Source organism: Pantherophis guttatus, chromosome 8 (assembly GCF_059756535.1).
Source record: "Pantherophis guttatus breed Tessera chromosome 8, ASM5975653v1, whole genome shotgun sequence".
In the NCBI taxonomy this organism is placed as follows: domain Eukaryota; kingdom Metazoa; phylum Chordata; class Lepidosauria; order Squamata; family Colubridae; genus Pantherophis; species Pantherophis guttatus.
Genome location: NC_142070.1, coordinates 24,219,111 through 24,234,940, shown reverse-complemented (window position 1 = coordinate 24,234,940; position 15,830 = coordinate 24,219,111).

Sequence of the window (15,830 nt, the reverse complement as noted above, 5' to 3'; positions counted from 1 at the left end):
AACACCAAGGTTTAGCATAGAAAACTCAGAAGACCAGTTTGCATAACAGATGATTTTTTGAGGTTGCTATTACATCCTTATGGTATTGAGGCTGGGTTTCCAGCATATGAAAAGCCTAAAATTTTAGTTAAGAAATGAGTGTCCACCCATCCTCTCTTACACCAATCATTCAAGTCTCTGGAACTGGATGATAAGCCTAAAACATTGGCAGAAATGCTGTAGATACCAGGTGGAAAATAAGAGGGTGGCATATAATATGCGCACCTACTATGTGAATTCCTTGCTGTACTATACCATTAGATAACTGCTTCTGTCTCACCGAATTTCTATTGTGAGGCTGAGACTAGTAGTTGTAATTTGTCATTATATTCCAGTGGACAAGCAACGTTTAATCCAGTTTTCTAGGTCCATCCATCACATCTGAGCATTGACATCAGAGAGACATGAATAACACTCAAATCCAGTTCTTAGTTAATGAGAAGAGATGCACATGTGAGAGGGGAAAAAAAAGGCCATAGTAATGGTAGACCCCAACAGAGGGCTTGGGTTTAATTCCTGGCCCTTTCAGGAAGGAAAAAGAAATAAGCACTGTAAATGTATTTAATTTAATGTCAATAAAATTAAGATCAAGTTAATTGCTTTTAGTTTTTGTTCTAGCCCTGTTTTTTCATTGTAATAGTGCTACATTGCATTGGGACTGTGACTCTGGCATGTCAGTAAAACCTGAACTATGCTTGTGATCCTAAAAGATTCTGCACTATTGCATTAATACTGTAATGCTCTTATATTGTTTTCATATAAGAAGCAGATTATTCTGTCTGCAATCCTTTTCCTTAAAGTAATACCATTAGGATGTGTTTTTTCCCCTGTAGATGGCACTCCTTAGCTAAATAGAAACCTTAATCTAGTATTCTATCTAATGGTTTGCGTTAGACTTTTCAGTATCAAGCAAATGCCAAATGGCCAAATGTAACCGGCTGAAATGAGCTGATTGGGAACTCTGGAAGTGTACTCCCAAAATATCTAGAAGTTGTGTCATACAACTATTTCCCAGGATTCCAAGCTAAGTATGATCCAGGTTGATTTCTGAAAATCAGAAGGCCCCGTATGGTAAAATATCATTTCAGAGAACACTTTCCCCCTCAAGCTGTTGCCAAATGCAGCTAGGAATGTCCAGCTGTGGCATGAAGAGCAAAGCCAGCATATGCTAAGGAGCAGCTGTTGCACACACAAATAGCCTTCACTGACGGTTGTATCATATGAACTACATGATACCCACACAGGTCTTGTGGGCATATTTAGAAAATAAGAATGCAGATAGCTCCATTCTTGTGTTTTGTTTGGAAGTGTGTACCTATTTGGCTATGAACAAGTGAAAGATAGACATAAGGTGCTAAAACAGGGGTGTCAAACTTGATTTAATTGAGGGCCACATCAGGGTTGTGTTTGACCTCTGGGGGCCGGGGTGGGTGTGGCCAGGATGAGTGTGGCCAGCTCAACGTCATTCATTTTGGGGGTGCCTGTGAGGGCCCACATGCAGCCCTCCCGGGCTCTGTTTTCACTGTCAGAGGGTTGTAGGAGGCCATGGCAGCCAAAAACAGAGCTCGGGAGCCCAATTTTGCTGTCAGAAGCACTGTGGGCCGGTCCTCCGCTGTTCCTAGAAGGGTCCTGCATGTCAGATCTCAGTACCCTGTGGGTAGGATCTGGCCTTGAGTTTGACACTCGTGTGCTAGAGAGTGCCTTGGGGATATTAAAGGTGCTAGAAAGTATCCTCCTAATTTGCTTTCTGATCATTGGTTTTGGGATGGAGAAGTGACCATGGCAGCTGTTTTATAGCAATAGTTGCAACTTGTTCTGTAGATTCATATCATTCCAAAAGGCCGCATTTCTGGATAACACCAGTTGTGGTAGCTATTACCTTGTTTTCCCCAAAATAAGACATCCCCTGATCGTAAGCCCAATCGGACTTTTGAGCGCATGGCAATAAGGCCAAGCGCTTATTTCAGGGTTCAAAAAAATATAAGACAGGGTCTTATTTTGGGGGAAACACGGTATTTTTAAAATACTTGTTATTGTTTTTTCTTTCTTTAGAAGTTGTGATTGCTATTGTTTGAGAATATTTATCTAATATTACATCCTCTTGCTCTCACAGCTAAACCCTGTTCTATTTTTCGTTTCGTTATAGAGTAGACTTCCAGTATGTATTCCTTTTCACATAATACATTATGCATAGTATATAACTATTCAATCTTGAGTGGAATGAATATAAATATGAATACTATATTAATTAAATCAGTTTATGCCAATCCATTTGTACAAACAAATATAAATATTTCTTTTGCAAGACAATTACTTTTGTTAGACATGCTGAGATTTGAATTGAACATCATAAAACTAATTTTATACAATATATATTTTGTTTGCTGTTTACAGTAACTAATGCCGTTAGCTTTGAATATAAAGTTAGGAACAATGTGTACAGTTTCAACATTAATAGATGTTTCAGCTGTATTATTTCTGAAATATTTGTCACAAACTGCTGTGCTGCTTCCTAGAACGGGGGTCTCCAACCTTGGCAACTTTAACCCTGAAGGACTTCAACTCCCAGAATTCCCCAGCCAACAGAAAGTTTTGTTGTGGGAGATCAGATGATTGGTGCGTGAAAAATCATTTCAGGATAAACTTCCAATACCAACTTTTAAAATGTGTGTTTCAGAAATCAACAGAATTCATATGCTACACTATATTATGTCAATTGTGGCTTATTGAATAAAATGTTACTGGTTTAGTGAACTGGATTTATATATTGTTTTAAGTTATAAGCCAGATCTGTAATTTAAAAGCCTTAATAGGTAAGTTCTACAACATGTTACCTAAAACAATTATTCATGATATTGCTTAGCATAATGTGGAAATCCTGCCATTGAAAAGGAAGATCTTATTCATTTACAGGTAGTCCTCAACTTACAAATAATTCTCTTAGTGACAGTTCAAAGTTACAAGGGCACTGAAAATGACTTATGACCGCTTTTCAGAGTTATGACCTTTGCAGCATCCCCATGGTCATGTGATCAAAATTCAGACGCTTGGCAACTGGTTCATATTTATGACCGTTGCTATGTCCCAAGGTCGTGTTTGTGACCTTCTGACAAGCAAAGTCAATGGGGAAGCCAGATTCACTTAACAACTGTATTACTACCTTATCAACGGCAGTGATTCACTTAACAACTGAGGCAAGAAAGGTCATAAAATGAGGCAAAACTCACTTAAAAAATGTCTCATGTAACAACAGAAATTTTAGTCTCAATTATGGTCATAAGTCAAGGATTACCTGTATTGTATTTCAGCTGCCTCTTTACCAAAGTTCTCTATGTTGCTAAAATGCCACATATCACCCCAAAAGGCTGTCTATCTCGTATGCCACTAGAGAGAATACACTATCTACATTTACTGGTAACTAGAAACCTCTTATGGATTCTTTGCACAAAAATGAAAAAAAATAAACTTGCAATTTATGGTTTTAATAATTAGACAAGATAGATTATAGGAAGTAGAGTATTGTGATATAACCTTAGAGAAGTTAAAATATACATATAACTGCTGCAAAGAATATCAGAACCAACTATTGTTTCCTGTCTTTTCTATTTCTCTTTTTTCTTTCACTGCACTTTTTGTTTTTTTCTATGATTTATTTCTTTTTGTGTATTCTTCTTTACTTTGTGTGAGTTTTATCTTCTTTTAAAAGAAGTTTTAATAAAAATTACACATAAAAAAAGGATTGCATTCCCCCTCCCCCAAATTCAGAACCATTCTTGGACTTTGAATGGCACCACAGGACTCTCATTCAAAAGCCAGCAGCTAGAACCAGGCCAGGACAAAAAAAACCCCAAAAACATATTTCAGTTTATTTCCTTCTGTTTGCATTTAAAATTGATCAATATTTATCATACTTAATATTAGGGCCACACAAGGTTGAGGAATAATCTATTCCTCTCCAGGCCCCACTGAAACTCCTTGTGGACCATATTGTACTCAGGATCATTTGGTTGTTTTCCATAAGTAAAAAAATATTTAAGCAGTTCACAGTGTCCTGAACTTGACTTTCCACCCGAACTACTTCTAATGCACCTCAAGCTACTTCTAATTTGAAAGACCTACTTCTGAGAAATGCCACACTGTGCTCTGGGGTAGCCTAACTCTGGGAGGAGATTAGGCACAGTCCAGATAGCTAACTGAAATTTTTGAAATGTTTCATTCCCAAATGAGTGAGCTTTGCACAACTCTAATTAATATGAGTACTCTCTAGTCACATTTTTAATAACTCTTGTTACTTTTCTCCCCTCTTGTTGCGTACATCTTTATTACATGGTTACAAAATCTGAAGGTCTCTAAAGACCTCAGTCAAGAGTTTGGAGCATCGCTTGGAATTTAGGGCACGGAGTTATGCAGCTCTGATCTGAAAGCATTTATAACTTATTTCCCAGTAGAGAGCTCTGTTATATTGATAACTTGTGATCTGACTTGGTTGTACAGTTGAGAAGAAATTAATCTAGTTTCAGTGGACAGTTTTGTCTCAACAGAGGGCAGTAGAGGATGAAAAAAGTTTTCACAAAATCTTCAGTCCTGAATTATTTTGCTTTTGGTCTTCAGTACTAAAGTACAGGTTTTCTTTTAATAGTAAACTGAGAGTACACTTTCACGCAAGAAACTGTCCAAAACCTAAAGTGTTACCTTTTGCGATCTTACAAATTACCAGGGATTTCAATTAATAATTACATGGTGGCAGGGGTGAAATCCAGAGGTTCTTACAAGTTTTGGAGAACCGGTAGCGGAAATTTTGAGTAGTTCGGAGAACCGGCAAATACCACCTCTGGCTGGTCCCAGAGTGGGGTGGGAATGGAGATTTTGCAATATCCTTCCCCCAGGAGTGGGGAGGGAATGGGGATTTTTCAGTAACCTTCCCCTGGAGTGGGGTGGGAATGGAGAATTTGCAGTATCCTTCCCCTGCCATGCTCACCAAGCTACACAACGCCCACCAAGCCACGCCCATAGAATCGGTAGTAAAAAAAATTGGATTTCACCATTGCATGGTGGTATATGCTGAGCAGACATGAAAGTCAGAGATAAAGTTAGGAATGGTGGCAGAAATTAAATATCTCTATGATTATATGACTTTCATGAAGAACTGTTATGCTGTCAGCAGCCAGATGGCATTTAGAGCTAATCCATGGGGGTTATCAGGTACTGCAGTCAAAGAAGTAGGAATAGTGACAATAAGATAAAGTAATTACCACCATAGTTTTGTAATCATAAATACTTTTTTATGTAGCACTCCAGATGCTTTCAGATTTGGGGGCTGCTATAGTGTTACTGGAAGAGCCATATAAATATATCAGGTAATCAGTAAATTCTTTGTTTACTGCAAGCCTCAAAACTTGTTGTGCAGTTGCTCAATCTCAGCTGCTTGAAGCAACCATCAATGGTTCTTATCTTCATTGCCAGATTCTATCACATTAGCACAGTGGTAGAAAACAGTGGCAAAAATCATTTTCTTTTCAATGAAACTGATAAAAGCGTAGGAGCCTTTTGGGAAAGTTAGGCTAGATACGATCTTTGTAGTTCCTAACCTAATGCCGATACTACCTCCCATCTATCTTTCCCTCAGGTCAGGATCCTATGTGTCCTTGTGCACTTCTGCCAAGAATTAATCAATTTTGCAATTAGTGTAATGAGAAGCTATGTTTTGGCAAATCTTGCAAAGTCTTTTACTCAAATATACGTTACTTATTGAGATGGGCGGCTATAGAAATCAAACAAATAAGTTGTTAAATGAAATATAAAATGAAATCTAAAATGAACCTTTGCACTTCATTTTATAGAAAAAGAATAGATGATTATTCTATTCATCAGAATAAATTTTGTGTGTACAAAATCTCAGGTTCAATTCCCAGATTTCTGGTTTCACGAAAGCAGAGAATGGAAGGGGATAATATGGAGACACCAGGCCTTTCAAAACCTGTGAATGGCCCTGGTTAAAATGTTCATTTGAGCATACACTAACACATAACACACATCCCACTTTCTTTCTTCACGAAGTCAGTGTCATTTTTCTGCACTTTTTTCCCCCCATTGAAATTACAAACACAGTAACTGGGAGTATATACGGAAAGCTGATGTAGGCATTGTATTTTTACTGCTTTGAATGAAAAAATATTGATCTCTCTATTTCAAATAATGAATGACAATTTAGGTGGGACCAAGGGCAATTGCTTCTCTTCCATCCCACCTTTTAGAAAGATATGCGTCTGCTGAATAACCTGGTGAAGTTTTGGAGTTACAAAATCTTTGACAATTCATCAAACCTTCTTATGCAGTATAAAAAATGTCTAACTCATGGAAAACAAGATTATCAGTAACTGTTAATTGTGATGACTATAAATCATTTCTAAGACTAAAGGTTCAATATCTGAATCGTTTTTGTTAGGGAATAACAATGGGAGATTCGGTTGGCCATCGTAAATTCAAACCTTTGGAGTAAATTAATATTTGGTATGATCCAGCTGGGGTTTTTTCCCCTGTTCTTAATATGCCATGCATATCTCCAGATATGAGTGGGCAGATACTCACAAGAACAAAGCAGAATATCTTCCAATTTGAATGAAGACTATCATAGCCTATTGCAAGCCAGAGGCTTTATGTTTAGCAGTGTGTTTTGACAAATGACCTCTTCTTTTATATAAACGTTGTGAGCCAACTTTGTTGGCCTCCAAATGACCAGAATTCCTAAAGAGCAATGCAAACATCTGCCGATAGCTAACTATTCACTGTGATATGTATTATCAAGTCACCATGGCACATTTCTTCAAAGCTACAGAGAGCTCCTCTAGCGATGCTGCCTACCAAGCTCTTGGGTTCCAGCTTCAAGCATTTGCCCTCTTGTAGACATATCAGTATAACCAGCTCCATAGCATATTCTCTCAGGAGGCTATGAGGCTGATTGGGATACTAAATAATTAGTTTTACTGCCGTTGGCTACAGAAATTATTATGAATTTTTAAGCACAGCAAGTGATTGAAGAAGTTTTGGTTTGCTTTCCTCCCGCCTATTTGCAATCCTTCATTTGAAAAGGTAGATTATGCCTAAGGCAACTCGACATGCAGGTGGGAAGACATTTAAGACACAAAAAAGTCTGAACAAAAATGCATTACCTAGAATTCAGAACTGAAGAAGCCAATACTGTATGTCTGCAGGAGAGAGGACATGATGTATATATGGGAGATGGCAGATTAAAAACATTTTCAAAAAAGGTTTACCTACTTATGCACTCTTGGGTCTTTCAATTCAAAGATCACACCCAAGGCAGTTTGTTCCTAGGGGAGATAAATTTGAAGGGGAGATTATGAGTACAGAAACTTAGCCGTGGCAGATTTATCTTTTATTTAAAAATGCTTTAAAACGTAAGATTTAATGTTAGTCAGAGGCATCATGTCGATAGCTTTAGAAAGTAAAATTTTATCTACATTTCCACAAAAATATTTTCAACTAACCAATGTTTGTTTCATGTAGCATTCAGTTCTAACCTATTTGTTACTTGATTGCCACTGAGTCGATAAATGTATCAGTGGAAACAAAGGCATTTACATTCCAAACCTCTGCTGTGGGGCTACCAATCCAGATGAATCCATTCCAAGATAAAAATCTTTCTAGATTCTTTCTAGAATGGCTTCCTTTATTATTTCAGTTTTATGCTTTCTCATCCACACATGCAATGTTTACATATACAGATATATATATATATATATATATATATATATATATGTAGGTCTTTGGTTATTCGGGTCTTCTCCCACGTAAAATTGGAAGTGTCTTGGCAACGTTTCGACGAAGTCTCATTCGTCATCTTCAGGCTGGTGTTCTCGGCTTCGTGCTTCCAGGAGCATATATATACACAGAGTGTTTAGTGGAATAATTTTCCCTAACAGCATAGCTATAGGACCTGAAGGTGATGGAAACTATAGTTCAGTATCTCCGAGGGACAGCCAGTGATTCTGACTGGGGAATTCTGGGAGCTGAAGCCCACACATCTTGGATAATCATAATCATAAAGCCATAATCTATCTAACAACTTTCATTTGGAACCAGCTTCAGTTGGAGTGACATAATACAAACCATCATCTCCAAACATGGCATCCTGCAGATGGTTTGGAAATGCAGTTCCCCAAATTTCTAGCCAACATACTGATTAGAAATTTTCAAAGGTGGAATGCCCTCATATTTCCTTTTTATGGGAAAGGAGAAGAAAAGGAGGATTTCCACCTGACTTGGATTTTAAATGCTTTGAACTAGATTTCAAAAGTGATGGTTTGTTGCAAAGAAGAATTTCATCCTCTATCACCACCTTTATTTATAGCAGGGGTGGGAAATTATGGCCCTTTTATGACTTGTGGACTTCAACTCCCAGAATTCCTGGGCCAGAGGGAGGCTTCTGTGCCTCATATAGGTTCCATAGGCATTATTGGAAAATAAAAAAAAATGATGGATAATTACCTTATTTTCTTTGAGAGGATAATTCAAATGACCAAGGATATTTAGAGTCAGATAGGATGGTAAGGACCACCCTCAACATTGGCTTCTAATAAGCAAAAATTGGATAACTGAGCAATTATTCTGTGAATCACAAGCCACGACATCTTGGTAGCCATTATATCTCAAAATCCCAAACAGCTGTAAAAAAAGGTCATTGACCTGCAATGGCAGCTTACTTTGTTATTTAAGATATTTAAAATGGCTAGAAGTATTAGTTTCTTCTAACATCATCCAAATAACCAAATGGATTAATGAAACTAAACATTGAGACAGAACAATTGAGATCTATCCCTTGTTAGGTGAACTTTTCTTATTAATAGCCAAGAAATGGGGTGATCTATCAAAATGCAGCTCATGGCTGACTCTTAGCAATAGAAAAGTTCCAGCTGAGTTTATTTTTTGTGCAAATAAGCTTCACTGGAGACTTATTTTACTGATTTACTGATTTTACTGATTTTGTCTTTTTCCACCATTTTGATTGCTGCTTTGTCTCAGTTAATGATGTTGTGGTGTATATTGAAAACTGTAACTCTGTCCTGCTTTTCTTTCAGGTATATTCAATGTCAGATAGATGGATAGCTCCATTATCAACAACCAAAAGCACTACATCTGTAAGAAGAAGTTAACTTTTCTGTACTTAGAGATGTGAAATATTCCACAATAATGGAATTTGTTGAATCCTACAGATTAGTTCTTTTTATCATAGTAGAAGGCTCCAGTGCATCTCTGCCCAGGTATCTCAGACCATAATTGCCAGAATTGCCAGCCAAATTTTCTGATTTTGGAAGGGCGTCAGGTAGAAAAAGCATCTAACGGAGTAATTCTAACCACTAGTAATGGTTTGCAGTACAAATCTGAAGCCCGTAGACAAAAAAATAGAAAACAAAATTATTCTGTCATTGGAAATGTGAAGCACAAAGTTTTTAATTGCAGCTTTTCATTTACACAACATTGGCCAATGGACCTTCCCACTGTCAGCTGAGATGAAGTTTGCACAATTATTTGTCCTCCCCTTCATTTATCTCCTTCCAAAACTAAACAAGTTTCATCAGAACAAGGCTTTGATTTTAGTGGGAAACATAAGAATCCCACTTGGTCTATATGTGTTAAGAGCTTCCTCGTTGATTAAACCTACTTATTAAACTTATATAATAATAATAATAATAATAATAATAATAATAATAATAATAATAATAATAATAATAATAATAATAATAATTTTATTTCTATACCGCCCTTCTCCCGAAGGACTCAGGGCGGTGTACAGCCTATTTAAAAACAGAATCAACATCAATTTAAAATAATTTTAAAATATTAAATATTAAATAAATTTGGCTTAATTTAAAACCCCAAAAATTTAAAACATCCAATTTAAAATTATGTTGCTAACCCAGCCTGGCGGAACAACAGGGTCTTGAGTGCGCAGCGAAATACCCGGAGGTCAGAAATCTTACGAATTTCCGGGGGCAGTTCATTCCATATGCTGCCCATCTGACTTAAATTGGTTGAGTATCAGTCAGGTATACCCTTTCTGTACTCATGTAATAGTACAAATTTACACACTGCAGTGAAAACAGGATGACCTAATATTCGTTTCCATTTTTGTGGGGTCTTCCATATTAGTGGCGTATAGCCTCCCAGCCACTGATTTAGTGATAAATCATTGTTGCAAGTGGGCTTTCTACAGAATTGCCACAGCTTCTAGAGAAATCCTTTCTCTGCTGAAAGAAACATTTTTCCAAGCATTATCATTTGGGGAGAAGGAACATAATTGACCTGGCTGAGTCAAGACATGAATGTAGATATCTGCTCTTTGTCTTTATGCTTATTTCTCCCTCTGTCTCCAGGCGAAAACCGTGGAAAAAAAAAATAAATTGTGTGAATTGATCACTTGCTGAAGCGGTTTGAAATGAGTCTAGACAGATGGTTTTTTGACTACAAGTTATCCATTTCCCTTTTCAATGTTTTCATGTCTGTTTGTCTGTCTTTCTGTCTGCCTGCCTGTGTAATCATGATACAGTAGCTATTTGAAACTGTTTCCTTATGAAGACATGATCTTGCAATGACTTTGCAAGCATTTTTCCCCCCTATGGAGGCATAATCTTGCAATGACTTTGCCAGGTGCTCTGAGTTAATAGTTTAATGACTAATCTTAGATGCCATGGATAGCCCTCCCAGCGCCGTCTGAAAACTAAGTGTCCAAACTAGATTGTTGAAGAAACCATGAAAAGTTCATATGGCAAGAATAGCTGAAACCCAAAAGAACAGGGAACCTTAAATATTCAGAGCAAACATTTCTTTCTTTTTCCTTTGGAATAAGGCTTTTTCCCATCAGAAACAGAGGTTGTGCCCTGAGCTGGACAACCTAAAGAAAGACACTTTGATGTGAAAGAAGATCTCTGCAAAGTACCGGATACAAATGCCTCTGTGGAAACACAGCTTCCAGGAACAGGAAAAAACATTGCCCAAGAAGGTTTATTTATCCCTTCTCCATCATCACTCAGACAGTCTGGGTGGTTTCCTCTTGCAGGTCCATGAGCTGGAAGGACAGCTCCATGGTAATAACAGGGCAAATGCTGACAAATGTCACATGTCTGGCAATCTCAATCTCATGTGTAACCTATTGCAAGAAAACCTTCCCATATGACCAGTATTTTTATTTATAACCATACAAATACTGGTTTGTCCCATGGGGCACCACTAACTTTAGGAAAGACCAGTAAAAATGAATTACCAAGTATTTTGCAATGGGTTTGGGATCTCTGTCTATGTCCTCTTTAACCCAAGATGGGTTAAACAAAACACTTTTTGTAACAAGCCAAATAAAAAAACATAATTTTCACTGCAAAGGTATTCCATATATGCAGGATGGGCTGCTGGGGGTTCTCAGGGGTTCGGGAGAACCTCTAGCTAAGATTCCGTGCAGTTTGTAGAACCCCCAAATCCCACTCCTGGCTGATCCCACCCACCCCGACCCTCCCAGGAGTCCCCATGTGGCCCGTTTTGGATGCAAGTAAGTGCAAGGCACACGTGAAGGCTCGGGAAGGGCGACAAATGGGCCTACCGGAAGTTCAGGAAAGTTGGAAATGGGACCGTTCCCAGCTTCCAGAGGGCCTCCGGAGCCTGGGGAGGCCATTTTTGACCTCCTGGAGACTCAAGGAAAGCCTCAGGAGCCCGGAGAGGGCAAAAACGCCCCCCCCTGTGGTGCAGGAGGCCAACTAGGCCATGCCCACCATGGCCACACCCACTTAGCAACTAGGCAGAGAACCCCTTGCTAAAATTTTTGAAGCCCACCACTGCAGATATGAATGGTAAAAGTCCTGGGGAAATAAGTCACATTTCTCTGAAGTAAAAATACTGATGTAAGCTGTAAAGTGGAGGCACAATGGCTTAGCAGTTAAGACATTGAGTTTGTCCTCTTGAAAGCCAATAATCCAGGTTCAAGACCCAACTGCTGTGCAATGGGATGAGCTCTCATTACTCACCCCAGCTCCTGACAAAGTTCGAAATGCAAGTAGATAAATAGGTATAGCTTTGGCGGGAAGATTACTGTGTTACTGTGTTCTGTATTTTCATGCTGGCTACCTGATGAAGAAGTGTCTATCAGACAATGCTGGTGGAAAATCAGAGATGAGCACTCTCCCAACCCCTTGAGTTGGTCACAACATGATAGGGGAAACCACTGGTGAAATTCAAATTTTTTTACTACCAGTTCTGTGGGTGTGGCTTGGTGGGCATGGTGTGGCTTGGTGGGTGTGGCTTGGTTGGCATGGCAGAGGAAGGATACTGCAAAATCTCCATTTCCACCACACTCCAGGGGAAGGATGCTGCAAAATCCCCATTCCCACCCCACTCTGGGACCAGCCAGAGGTGATATTTGCTGGTCTTTCAAACTATTCAAAATTTCCGCTACCTGATAACACCCATGGATTAGCTCTAAATGCCATCTGGCTGCTGACAGCATAACAGTTCTTCATGAAAGTCATATAATCATAGAGATATTTAATTTCTGCCACCATTCCTAACTTTATCCCTGATTTTCATGTCTGCTCAGCATATACCACCATGCAATGGTGAAATCCAAATTATTTTACTACCGATTCTATGGGCATGGCTTGGTGGGCGTTGTGTGGCTTGGTGAGCATGGCAGGGGAAGGATACTGCAAATTCTCCATTCCCACCCCACTCCAGGGGAAGGTTACTGCAAAATCCCCATTCCCTCCCCACTCCGGGGGGAAGGATATTGCAAAATCCCCATTCCCACCCCACTCTGGGACCAGCCAGAGGTGATATTTGCTGGTCTTTCAAACTATTCAAAATTTCCGCTACCGGTTCTCCAGAACCTATCAGAACCAGCTGGATTTCACCCTTGGGGAAAACCTTTAAAACTTTTAAGCTCTAAAATGGCCATATCAAATTTACAAAACCCAAGAAAGCTCATCTACTTTGGAAATCCAGCCTCATCTCATCTGTGAAGTGATTCACCAATCCTATGATTCTTGTCCACCCGCCCAGAGGTAGGTTTCAGCAGGTTCTGACCAGTTCTGGAGAACCGGTAGTGGACATTTCGAGTAGTTTGGAGAACCGGTAGTAAAAATTCTGACTGGCCCTGCCCCCATCTATTTTCTGCCTCCCAAGTCCCAGCTGATTGAGAGGAAATGGAAATGTTGCAGTAACCTTCCCCTGGAGTGGGATGGGAATGGAGATTTTACAGTATCCTTCCCCTACCATGTCCACCAAGCCATGCCCACCAAGCCATGCCACGCCCTCCAAGCCACACCCACAGAACCGGTAGTAAAATTTTTTGAAACCCACCACTGTACCAGCCCCCCCATATTAAATGTGGCCCGTGTCACTGAAAATTTGCCAGCTCCTGGTATACATAGTATGCTCTCACACAGAGAGAGGCTTAAAATATATGCTTAAAACATCTCTGACCACTTAAATAGCTTTGCATCTGAATCCAGCACAAATTGCCTGGCAGACAGACAACTTAAATTTGAAGGAGCAAACTATTTCACGTTTTAAACAGATTTCTATCATATATTTCCTCTTAAGAGTTCATGATAACAATCAAAGCATCTCTCCGTCCTCCAATTTTATATCCACAATTCTTTCTTTCTTTCTTTCTTTCTTTCTTTCTTTCTTTCTTTCTTTCTTTCTTTCTTTCTTTCTTTCCTTTCTTTCTCTCTCTCTCTCTCTCCCCCTCCCTCCCTCCCTCTCTCTCTCTCTCTCTCTCCTTAATTTTATGCCGCCCATCTCCTCTGTAAGGTGACTTAGGGCTATTATTGCTATCAGATAGGTTAAATGAAGTGATAACTGATTGGTCCAGTGGTGGGATCCAAATTTTTTTACTATCAGTTCTGTGATCATGGCTTGGTGGGCGTGGCGGATGTGGCATGGCTTGGTGGGCGTGGCAGGGTGAGTGTGGCAGGGGAAGGATACTGTAAAATCTCCATTCCCACCCCACTCCAAGGGAAGGATACTATAAAATCCCCATTTCCTCCCGATCAGATGGGCCTCAGGAGGGAGAGAACAGATGGGGGCTGGGCCAGTAAAAGGTGGTATTTACTGGTTCTCCAAACTACTCAAAATTTCCACTACCGGTTCTCCAGAACTGGTCAGAACCTACTGAAACCCACCTCTGCCCCACTCTAATATCTGCAGAAAAAGCCAAAAAAGAAAAGCACTGTTTTTGGAATATGTTCATGTTCAGTTTTAGTAATTTTACTCTTTAAAGCCATTGTAATTAAAGACATTGAATGATTAAGATGTAAATTGTACTTCCTAAACATTTGAATCTACTCTTAACCTCAAAGATTACTTTAAGGTTTGCATCCTAAATATTCTGTTGATGTCAGTAGCGCAACATCAACGTGACTATTCTTATAAATAATTCTATAGCAAAGTATGAAAGTCATAGCCAGGGCCCGAAAAAATTTAAAAGAGAAGAGAAGCAAGGAGACTAAAAGGCAAATTACTATCAAATGAAGGTGTTCTCGTGCACCAATTTACTTGAATTTGATGTGCTTTCTTTTTATCTTTTTTTTTTATTAAGAAAGTTCTAAGTCTTACCAGCCTGCTGGGTTGCTAAACAACAGAAGGGGATGTATGTGCTCATTAATGGGTGACAGAAGATTTGCCCATAAGCTCTTATCTATAGGATTGGAAAAGATCAAGGGAACTTTAGCTATAATGGTGCTGCAGTGAGTAAGCCACAGTGATACAAATATGTAAGGTTGTGACATACAGTATACCTATCCCTCTATACCTTTGTATCCCTAAGTAAAATTTACTGTTGAAAGGATATTAATGAACATCTGTACACAGTATAATAGTTGGCAGCTCTAGCTAATCGGTTGTGTCTCCTAGTTAAAAACATGAGAATCTGTATTCTTCACTCATAGTAGGTGGATTCATACAGGTAGTCCTCGACTTACAACCACAATTGAGCCCAAAATTTCTGTTGTTAAGCATGACATTTGTTAAGTGAGTTTTGTCCTATTTTACGATCTTTCTTGCCACAGTTGTTAAGTGAATCACTGCAGTTGTTAAGTTAGTAACATGGTTGTTAAATAAATCTGACTTCTCCCTCAAATTTACTTGTCAGAAGGTTACAAAAGGTGACCACATGATTCCAGGATGTGGTGACTGTCATAAATATGAGTCCATTGCCAGGTGTCTGAATTTTGATCATCTGATGATAAGGATGCTGCAATGGTTGTAAGCATGAAAAATTGTCCTAAGTCATTTTTTTCAGTGCCATTATAACTTTCACCAGTCACTATATAATCTCTTGTAGGTCGAGCACTACCTGGCAGGGGTGGGCTGCTGGGGGTTCGTAGGGGTTTGGGAGAACCTCTAGCTAAGATTCTGTGCAGTTCAGAGAACCCCCAAATCCCACTCCTGGCTGATCCCGCCCACCCCGCCCGTCCCACCCAGGAGTCCCCATGTGGCCCGTTTTGGATGCAGGTAAGTGCAGGGCATGCGCAGAGGCTCGGGAAGGGCGAAAAAAGGGGCCTATTGGAAGTTTGGAAAGGCCAGAAAAGGGCCTGTTTCCGGCCTCCAGAGGCCTGGGACCTGAGGAGGCCATTTTCACCCTCCCAGAGGCTCAAGGAGAGCCTCTGAAGCCCGGGGAGGGCAAAATTCCCTCCCACCATAGTGCAGGAGGCAGACTAGGCCATGCCCACCATGGCCATGCTCACCCAGCAACCAGGCAGAGAACCCCTTTCTAAAATTTTTGA